We start from the raw sequence: 10,598 nt of genomic DNA, 5'->3' as shown, positions 1-10,598 counted from the left end.
AGATCTGCAGATAAATATTCAAACCATCCTTATATCTTATTTCGTTTTTTGGAGGGAAAAATATTTAGATATTCATAAAAAGTAAAATTATTTACGGACCAATAGAGTCAAAGAGTAATCAAGGGAGCCAATGTTATAACGGTAATCAAAAGCATGTAATCCAGGGACAAAGAGCAGACAAGGAAAACAGACATACACAACAAAGAACATAGAGTGACTAAAATCATACATAAAAAGTAACAAAGGCAAATGAGCAACTCGGACTCCACTAAAAACTGCAATTTCTTTGTCTTTTTGTTTTAATGCTTCGGTACTTCTAAATTGCCGATATCTAATAACACAAAACCTGCACTGAATCTACATTGACTACTAATTAGATATAACACAGAACTGTATGGCACTATATACCTATCTAATCATATACGAGAGAGAAAGCTGGTTTCTTTGAATGAGTAATCAAGGGAACCAAGGTTATAGCTGTAATCAAAACAATGTAATCCAGGGACAAAGACCAGATATGGAAAACAGACATATACAACAAAGAACATACAGTAACTAAAATCATACATACAAAGTAACAAAAGTAAATGAGCAACTCGGACTCCACTAAAAACTGGAAGCATGGACCAGGTGCACCGGTAGGGTAAGCGTCCTCTGCTTTTCTAGAAACACCCGCCGAGTTGCTCATAAAAAGTCAACATGGGGTAGACAAACGAGGGAAGGAAAACTATGACCCGTTGAATAAATCAGTTCTCATGGTGCTGATGGATACACCATAACGATCCACGAGTTCATGATGACGACCATAAAACTTCTGTAGTAATGACTTCAATCTTGTAGTAACATAACCCTGTTCCAGAAGCCTATTTGTTAGAGTTCTAGCGAGATACAAAAAGTCTGCGTAGTTTCGGCAAGCTCTGGCATAACGTATGAGTTGTGATATGAACCCTCCATACGCAGGTGCTGAAGGGATGTTGCCACAGATGAAAGGAAAGTTGACAATTCTGAATGAAAAGTCATCACGTTTGTCGTAAAGTTTGGTCAATAGTTTTCCTATACCATCAATTTCTAAGTGTAGGTCAAGATATGAGGCTGACTTCAGTGTCTGTAGTATCCTTTATCTCAAGTTCTTTGTGGTAGATGCGATATATCAATCCCCGAAATTAGTATTGTTTACAGATAATACGTCATTTATATAGCGGAAACAGAGATTAAAGGATCTAGCCAAACGATATTCTTTCTTTCGGATCAGATCAGCTATAAAGTCAGCCTCATAAGAGTGAGAAATAGGTCAGCAAGTAAATGAGCACCATTTTTTCCCATTGGAATGCCGACCGTTTGTTGAAAAACACGTCCACCACACTGGAAAAATATATTGCCAAGAGTTCCTTACCTGTATATGACTCTATTGAAGTATTATGTGTACATAAAACATTAACAGACAATGCTAAGTGTTTCCTACCCGAACCTGCCTCCATTGAAGTTACGCAATCCTGTTGAAAAAGTAACAACAAGAAATAATACACTTAATATAACATAGGCTTTTGAAATATATAAAACTAGAAAAACTATGAGCAATCCTCACTTGATACACCTATTCCCCCATTTGACTCAGGTAACATGCACCTTCCGTCCTCCGTATTGATTTGGATCCAAATCTAAAATAGGAGGTGCTCAATGGGAACACGTAATACAGATTCTGTGAAAGAGTAATCAAGGGAACCAAGGTTATAGCGGTAATCAAAAGAATGCAATCCAGGGACAAAGACCAGACATGGAAAACAGAAATACACAACAAAGAACATAAAGTAACTAAAATCATACATACAAAGTAACAAAGGCAAATGAGCAACTCGGACTCCACTAAAAACTGGAAGCATGGACCAGGTGCACCGGTAGGGTAAGCGTCATCTGCTTTTCTAGAAACACCCGCCGAGTTGCTTATAAAAAGTCAAGTCCGGGGTAAACAAACGAGGAAAGTTAAACTATGACCCGTTGAATAAATCAGTTTTCATGGTGCTGATTGATGTATCATAACGATCCACGAGTTCATGATGACGACCATAAAACTTCTGTAGTGATGACTTCAATCTTGTAGCAACATAACCCTGTTCCAGAAGCCTATTTGTTAGAGTTCTAGCGAGATACAAAAAGTCTGCGTAGTTTCGGCAAGCTCTGGCATAACGTATGAGTTGTGATATGAACAGTCCATACGCAGGAGCCGAAGGGATGTTGCCACAGATGAAAGGAAAGTTGACAATTCTGAATGAAAAGTCATCACGTTTGTCGTAAAGTTTGGTCAATAGTTTTCCTTTACTATCGATTTCTAAGTGTAGGTCAATATATGAGGCTGACCTCACAGTGTCTGTAGTATCCTTTATCTCAAGTTCTATTGGGTAGATGCGATGTATCAAAGTGTTATTCAGTTCAATTCAGTGGTATAGGAGGAGTTACGGATTAGAGATGGGTTCCCCCATGTCCCAATAGATACAAATGACAAAGTCCATTTTCAGAGGCAAAGTAAAACCTCCAATGTGATTCAGGTTAGAAACTAAGATAGGAGGTGCACAATGAGGATATTTAAGAGAGATTCTCTGAAAGTTCCATTCACCTTAATTCATGCAGTGGTATAGGAGGAGAAACAAATAAAAGACACCTATCCCCGTGTAACGGGCGGGAGTTAAGAAAGAAGTTCAGAGGAAAGGACGGACACCCCACCACTATACACGTATACCCAAACGTTGCAAAAAAGGGGTGGGGGCTAAATAAACAACAAGGAACTCAGTTTATATCTGAAGTAATGAATTAAACAATAAATAATTAGAACAGGTCAATACATGTATTCCCTGGTTTTGTTGAGAAGATCGATGACTAATGCTGTGGAAGTCAACCACATTTTTTGGTGTCTCAATTACTTTCAGAGATGGCTGATTTAATGTATCATCCTGGGAATGTTGTATCAATTTACCTGAAAATTAATCAATGTAATATGAAAATAAAAGAGTTAATTTAAATTAAAACTAGTTTTTGAGAAAGACATATGTCATGCTCATTTTTAAATTCAAAAGGTCATAAATCCCACAACCAGAGGCTCCAAGGAGCCTGTATTGTCATCTGGTATTCATTAGCAAATCATGTAAAAAAATTGCCACATATCAATTCTTTTTAAAATCAGAGGATGCTACATATTTTTTTGCAAAAAATGAGATTTCATGGGCAATAACTTCAACATCAATCAACAGATTTTCATGAAAATTGCACAACAGGTAGATCTCATCATGCTGGTCAATTTTACCCTGCCAGAATTTTGATTGCTGCCTTTGTTTTTAAGGAGATTCGCTCCTCATATTTCTGATTTTTTGTCAGATTTTCGGAGGCCTCGGGTTTTATCCATTCAAGTGTTTGTAAAAAAATTTGCCCATTGACCCCCATTTTTCTTTTCATATTTTAATTTTATAAAAAGATACCTTTGCCCACAGGTTTCAGATCATCCCCATCTCACACTTTCGCCAAGGGTTGAAACTTTTTATTATCCCAAAAACACGGTTTTAGGTTGAAATACCAATTGTTTGCCTGTACTTGTTTACAAAGTTAGTGCTGTCACACATGTAATCCTGAGATTGATCTCAACATTGCAACAGTAAACAAACTAACACCCAGGAAGCGACAATATACATGTACAATTGTCTCAAGGTAAAAACAAAAACAAAAAAAAGTGTATTGATGCTTATTGTGTAGGACTTTATCACTCTAGTAACCCATAGGCAGCGACTTTTCATTTAGTCATGCATGTATTTTACAATTAACTGACTTGTTTTAATGCATTTTCAATATGAGCTTGGGCTATCAGTTTATGTCAAACTTAGCCCTATCAACTTCACAAATATTAGTACTAGAGTGATATAGAATTGTAACCTTGCATAATAACATGTCTAGTGAAGTATGTCATCATAAGCTTTTATTTTATGGTTTAGTGATTTGTAAAATCATTTAAGAGGGTTTACATCTCTGACAGCTTACATTTATAAAATCATAAAAAAACCATGATCACTATGAAATGAAATAATGCCTGCTATCACTGTTACGCCACACAAGTGTAAAATGTATGTTCATTCTTATATCTATATATTTCACTCTTCAGTGATTTGTAGATGAGCTTACATGTTCAGTCTAAAATCCTGCAATTATTAAATTATCCATCATCTGCATATATATAACCCATTACAAACACCAACATGCATATACCTTGCATTCGGCAGGTTCAACATATTCATCCTCACATTCCCTAGTTTTACTACTAATCTTCTTTCTACAGTTTGCACAAGTCGCTGAAAAATATAAAATTCCTAAAATTAATTAAGTATCTTCAATATGTATAAACACTGCACAAAGTTTGAATGGTACATGTTCAATACTTATATATGCACCTTTAGCAGCATAATTTTCGAGAAAAAACAAATGGCTAAGTTTAAAAAATTAATTTGAGTCAAAATAATTATTTCCAATACTTAGAAAATCATTCACAACTTCTTTTTCTCATATACACAAACTAAAAAAACAGTAAAAAGTTCATACATACATATATAATAAAGATTCTTTTCAAGTGTGCTGCATATCAAGGTATACATGTATCTGAGGTTGTAACATTGCCCTCCCTCTTAGAGACCAATGTATATGTACCTCAGAGACATGGACACTCTTGAAATGGTAGATACATGTATGTTCATGAACAAATTATTTTTACAACATGTTTGATTTAGTCTGGCAAAACTCTGTGTCTGTGATAAGATGGAGTACATTTTGTACTGTGTCAGCCACAAAAATACACCATGAACCCAATTTTTATAGGAAAAGGGATATTATATGTAAATACCCATAAGCAGATCAGAATATCTACATATAGGGATGCCCATTTGTTTCGAGGGGAGGGGGGGGGGCTTGGCATTTTGTTTTAGTAAGAAAATCTATATTCAGTAGTCATGGTAAATGCTACAAGAATGTTTTTGGTCTGACATTCATTTCTGGCAAAATTAATTTTTTTCTTTTTCTGTTTACAAGTGAAAAAAAAAGATAGTGGACAACATTTATTTTTTTTTATTCTACCGCAGGCCACATTATTTATTTTCCGAGAATATTTCTAAAATCATTTTGTTTTAGTAAGAAAATCTATATTCAGTAGTCATGGTAAATGCTACAAGAATGTTTTCGGTCTGACATTCATTTCTGGCAAAATTAATTTTTTTCTTTTTCTGTTTACATGTGAAAAAAAAAGATAGTGGACAACATTTATTTTTTTTATTCTACCGCAGGCCACATTAGTTATTTTCCGAGAATATTTATTTCTAAAATCTGCTCCTTTGATTTTTTTTGTGATAATTACAGAAAGTTCCATCTGATCTATAATTACTAAATTATACTGGGACCCTCTATCGGTCTTATTACTCCCAGATGCATGTGTTTAAGGTTCATCTGAATGAATTGAAAAATATGGCCGTTTTTACTCCACAAAATTTACTCTGTGTACAGACAAACCTGAGCATCTAGAAAAAAATTCAGGCATAGCTGGCCCTAGATATGAAAAAGATGCATCACTTTAACATAAAATTAAATAAAAAACTGACCTGGTATTTGCTGTCCATTTTTTCCAATATGCAACAGATGGCCAAAATAAACAATCACCCGAGTTTAACTTGAGATGGTCCACTTGATTACGCAGTTTAAATCACCTGTTAGTTTACATCTTTCAATTGAAAAGTATTTAAAGTTAAAAAAGAACGCACTTCTTTGTATGGGGAACATCTCAAATCTTTTACCCAACTTAGTTTATTTTTGCACTCTCTGCAGAATTGATAAAAAAGCACAGAAGATACAATTGAAGATTTTGATATTCTAAAACTGAAAATGAATTAAAATTTTAATCATCTAGATGCAGCTATGCTTCAAATGTTTCCTAAAAGCACAGGATTGTCTGTAAAATGTGTGGTGTAATTGAGGCCATTATCGCAAAAAGGTTTTGATAAACCTTAATGCTAATGTTTAAGAGACCTTTATAAATAATATTCAAATGCTAAAACTACTTACGAGTTCCAACAGGGAGAACAATGCCGTAGTTATCTCGAATGGTGACAACATTTTCAAACGTCAAAATTCTGTCCCTTTTCCGTTTAGATCGTTCCGTTGGTAAAATACTACATGCAGATGCAACTTTAGCTTCAGGATGTGTGTTTAGATGCTGGGGTATTTCGCAATATGACCTTCTGCTTTTTTTTTTTATATTTGCAAAATGTGAAGCACAAATTTTCCAATGACTTTCAAAAAAGTTTTCATGCAAAAGTCCACATTCTGTGAATATTATTTTAATGTCTTCCTCAGAATGCCTTTTCAATTGAACAAAATCCCCTGAACACACTACAGAATCAATAAGATATTTAAAATATACAAGTCATTCTTTTTTGTAAACAAACATCTTCTTCAAAAAGCAGACGACTTTTTATGGCCTCCTTTTTAGAGAGTGAACTAGATGAAAAGAAAGATAACTCTAATTTGAAACCTATGACTAGGCAATAAACATAGGATAAGATATATAAATATTCTGTACTCTAAAATGTTAGAAAAGTACATTCTTTATTAAATCAATCCATAAATGTGAGAAAGGGGTCAGTTTAGGGTTAAGTTGTGCTTTTTGGCATTTTCCAGAGATAATCAGCATGCCAATGGTGTCACACTACACCATCAGATTTTTGCAATATCTTTTTTATTTTGAAAATACCCATTCTGATTTTTAAGATTACTTTTAAAACATATTGAATATTGTAAAAACAAGATATCAGAAATTTCCTTCGTTGCATTTTGAAATAAAACATGTCTCAACTTAGTGTCATTTCGCCTCTAAATGACATTGAAAGTGATACAAAGACAGTCTTAATAAAGAAATGTAAATTAATAAATCAATTGTACTTCTTTAGTTACTTAGTTAATTATATCAAGATCATAATAGAATACAAAAAAATGGCAGATAAACAGATTTGGATGTTTTTTTTTATTGAACAATACAGATATAACAAATTTCACCAAATCTGTGAAGACCATACAGAATTAATGCCGTTGCTATGGTGACACGATTTTTTTATAGCAATGCATACCATTTTTTAAATATTTATATGATACACTATCATTGTGCAATACTTAATTCCAAACTTGTAATGTACCATTTCTGCTTAATTTTGATGGTTACATAGAATAGCTCTTAAACAGTTATGTTGTCTGTGAAGTGCATTAACAAAACATTTTTGTTGTTGAAATGCACTCAACAAACCTAGATACAAATCTATCGGAATATTGAGTGGTTATAATTACATGTATATAAATAAAATTAAAAATATGCACCGAAGTGCATTTTCAATCCATTTTGAAAGTTATATCTTTCTTTCACCATATACTATAACTGCACTATAAAACGTGAAAGGATTGATTATCAAGCTAAATTTTACTCTTATTTTTTTAAAATTTATATTAATAATTTAAATAAAAGTAATTAAGAGTACAAATCCTTCATACAACACTTAAAAGCATATTGAGTAATCTAACAACAAAGACTCATTTCGTATTCCGTTTTTTATTAAAGACAGCGAAGTTTTCAAAAAAAAAAAATAAAAAATAAAATAAAAAAAATTATACACTGGATATCACAAACTAACAGCAAAAATAACAGTGGCGGATCCATACACTTTGAAAAGGAAGGGTTCCTCAGAAAAAAAGAGGGATGGGGCATTATTTCCTTTTTTTTCAATTTTACAATTTAAAATAACAAATTTGTTAACTAAAATGAAGCCTGTCATTCTCCTACATTCCTCGTGGATCCTTCAATGAATAACAATAAAAAATAAAATAAAAACAATAGAAACTTTACGATAAAGGGCAATAACACTTAAATCTGTTTATAATTAAGTCAGGGAACATTGAACATTCTGAGTACAGCAAAATCCCCATTCTCTTTGACATCATAATGATTACAAGAAATACAGATGTACTTATAAACAATTAATACTTGCGGGTATCCCCACCCTATGTTTATGGTAATATTCTGCACAAATCACAGAAAGCTCAAAACTCACCAGATAAGTTGACTTAACCGTTGAATAGGTTATGATATTGATGTCATTAAATACAGTGAATGATTCGTTCATAGGGTATTTATATAGAAACTAACACATCACATTTATAACTGTTTTTGGCATGACACAGGTTGTGTCCTTATTGTGTGACTTATGATGCACTGAAGTTCTCAACACGCGTGGAAAAAATGGAATTGATGTGACATACGGTGAGGACATACGATCCTATTTGAATTTTCATATTATCTGCACATGTTGATTCACAGCAGTTTCTTTATAGGTTTCTTTACCTCAACTACAGATTAGTTAACAATTTATGTACCATTTCATATAAAATTCAGACACAGCCTATGGCAAGGTGATTCATAGTGTAGAAAAACCCACGAAACAGACAATGTTTTTTTGGTCTACATATGCTGTCTTTTTATGTCACAACAGTCCTTTCTGTATTAACTCTGTACCATTTCATATAAAATTCAGACACAGCCTATGGCAAGGTGATTCATAGTGGGAAAAACCCACGAAACAGACAATGCTTTTTTGGTCCACATATGCTGTCTTTTTATGTCACAACAGTCCTTTCTGCATTAACTCTATACTTTTGCGAAACTTCACTTTAACTTCTCACTAAAATCAACCAAATCAAACCAAAATAAGAACGATAAATCTTGCAAAGTGCTAATTTCATGTACAATCTATATAAATTTTATCTCAAAAGCGCAACACCAAATGAAATAATAAAACTGGTTATGTGGCCTATAACTCTTTCTGAACAATAAATAGAAGCGAATTCGGTGGGTTTTTGACATGCATGAATCACCTTTTGTGTGATTTTTTATAAAGACTTCTATTTAAAATTTCAAGAATATGCTAGCAATGGAAGATGATCCAATCAACACATTTTATACCAACTTGAAAAAAATGATACTAATTTCAAAACAAATTTCAAATGGTCTCGATTTCACAAAAAGTCGTTAGTGTAAAGTTGATCGTAAGTAATGACGCCATAAACTAAAATAGCATTGTGACGTCATGATTTACGATCAGTTTCGCACTTACGACTTTTTGTGAACCAAAGCCTTGGATCTTAGTTACATTATGCCAATCATTTTAACCATCCAGTATCAATTTGTCAGATAGCTCATATCATTTACTTACAGATATCACAAAAAACAAGGTCTTTCAACCAGTGTAAACACACTTTAAGTAAGCCCTGAAAGGTTCCCGACAACAAAAGTAATAAAAGCATTGGTAACAGAATAATGGCACTCCTTCAAAATAAACTTAAAGGCCCAATAACATCACGAAGAGACACATTAATGACCCAGACGTTATAGAGTCGCCACAGAAGATGACCCAGACGTTATAGAGTCGCCACAGACGATGCATGTGGCAGATTAATCAGCTACCATGAGCAATTTTTCTACTACCTTTTCGTTTTCTGTCAAAAGAAATTTAAAAACAAATTTTCCTTAGTGTTTTTTGTCAAAGTTCTTGCCAATTAAGACCCAAAATTTTTATCTCAAATCGTTTTTTTGCAGCAGAAACAACTTTATTTTAATAAAAAAAACCTTCCAATTAAAAAAAAAAAAATTGAAATTTGAGTTTTCTCACGATGTATTTTTTTGTGAAAATCAATGTCATTGGTCATTCTAAAAAATGGAAGCCAATTTAGTTTTCGATTAATATGCAGCCGTAGTGCTTAAATGATATATTGTGAACTGACTCAAAAACAGTTTGAAATACAGTTTTTTTTTGTTCTTGGAATTGCAAAAACTTTTAGAAAAACATTATAGAAGAAGTTTTTCAAATTTCAAGTTTTTATCAACAAAATCACCGAAAAAGAATTTACCAGACTGGAACATAATTTGAAAAAAAATGAATTTCGAAGTAATAGTTGATTAGAAACACTCTTTTGACGAGATAGGTCTGTCTTAAAGTTTATTATCTAATATATTGTTTTTATTTATCCTGCACTAAATTATGTTATTGTCTTTATACCTATTAGACATCTACTTCATTACATTTCTGTCACTACTGATTCGGACATAGTACTAATTGCCCATAATCCTGATGTTGTGCCAGTTCAAGAATTAGTATAAATGATCCAACCATAGATGTAATTAATTTGGCTAACATCCTCCATCACAAAAACGTTACCAACAAATTCCCCCATTTTTCAAAGACAAATCCATACCAATTATTTCATTTCTAAAGGTCCCAAGTACAGTGAACCACGCTCCATAAATTGGAATTATAACTTTAAAGTTCTTATGGATGCCGTCGAGGACTATGCAAGAAAATGGATAAAACGAGATCAAGAAGACATTGATTCTCTGTCAGAGTGGTTAAAGGCCGTGAGGTCTTTAATTTTGAAACGAATGAAAGTTTTAAGTAGGTAAATGAGTGCCAAGGTTACATCGGTTTTCAAAGACCCCAATGTAGCAAAAACATTGTCTACTATATATGACAAATATGTTGTCG

The 10,598-nt window shown here is 33.1% G+C and overlaps 1 long non-coding RNA gene across 1 annotated transcript; it reads right to left on the bottom strand.

Moving 5' to 3' along the window:
- Window positions 1-2,781: 2,781 nt before the first annotated feature.
- Window positions 2,782-6,507, bottom strand: LOC148609972 (uncharacterized). Its single transcript, XR_015914514.1, has 3 exons — window positions 6,082-6,507; window positions 4,246-4,328; window positions 2,782-2,968 (listed from the first exon to the last, which is right to left on the bottom strand). It is a non-coding gene; the product is annotated as an uncharacterized LOC148609972 (long non-coding RNA).
- Window positions 6,508-10,598: the final 4,091 nt, after the last annotated feature.

The sequence above is a fragment of the Perna viridis genome, chromosome 8, assembly GCF_037379345.1.
Source record: "Perna viridis isolate PV_CMFRI_1.1 ecotype Kerala chromosome 8, ASM3737934v1, whole genome shotgun sequence".
NCBI lineage: Eukaryota > Metazoa > Mollusca > Bivalvia > Mytilida > Mytilidae > Perna > Perna viridis.
Note: the sequence above shows the minus strand (reverse complement) of the source record. Positions and strands in the feature narration are given on the sequence as shown.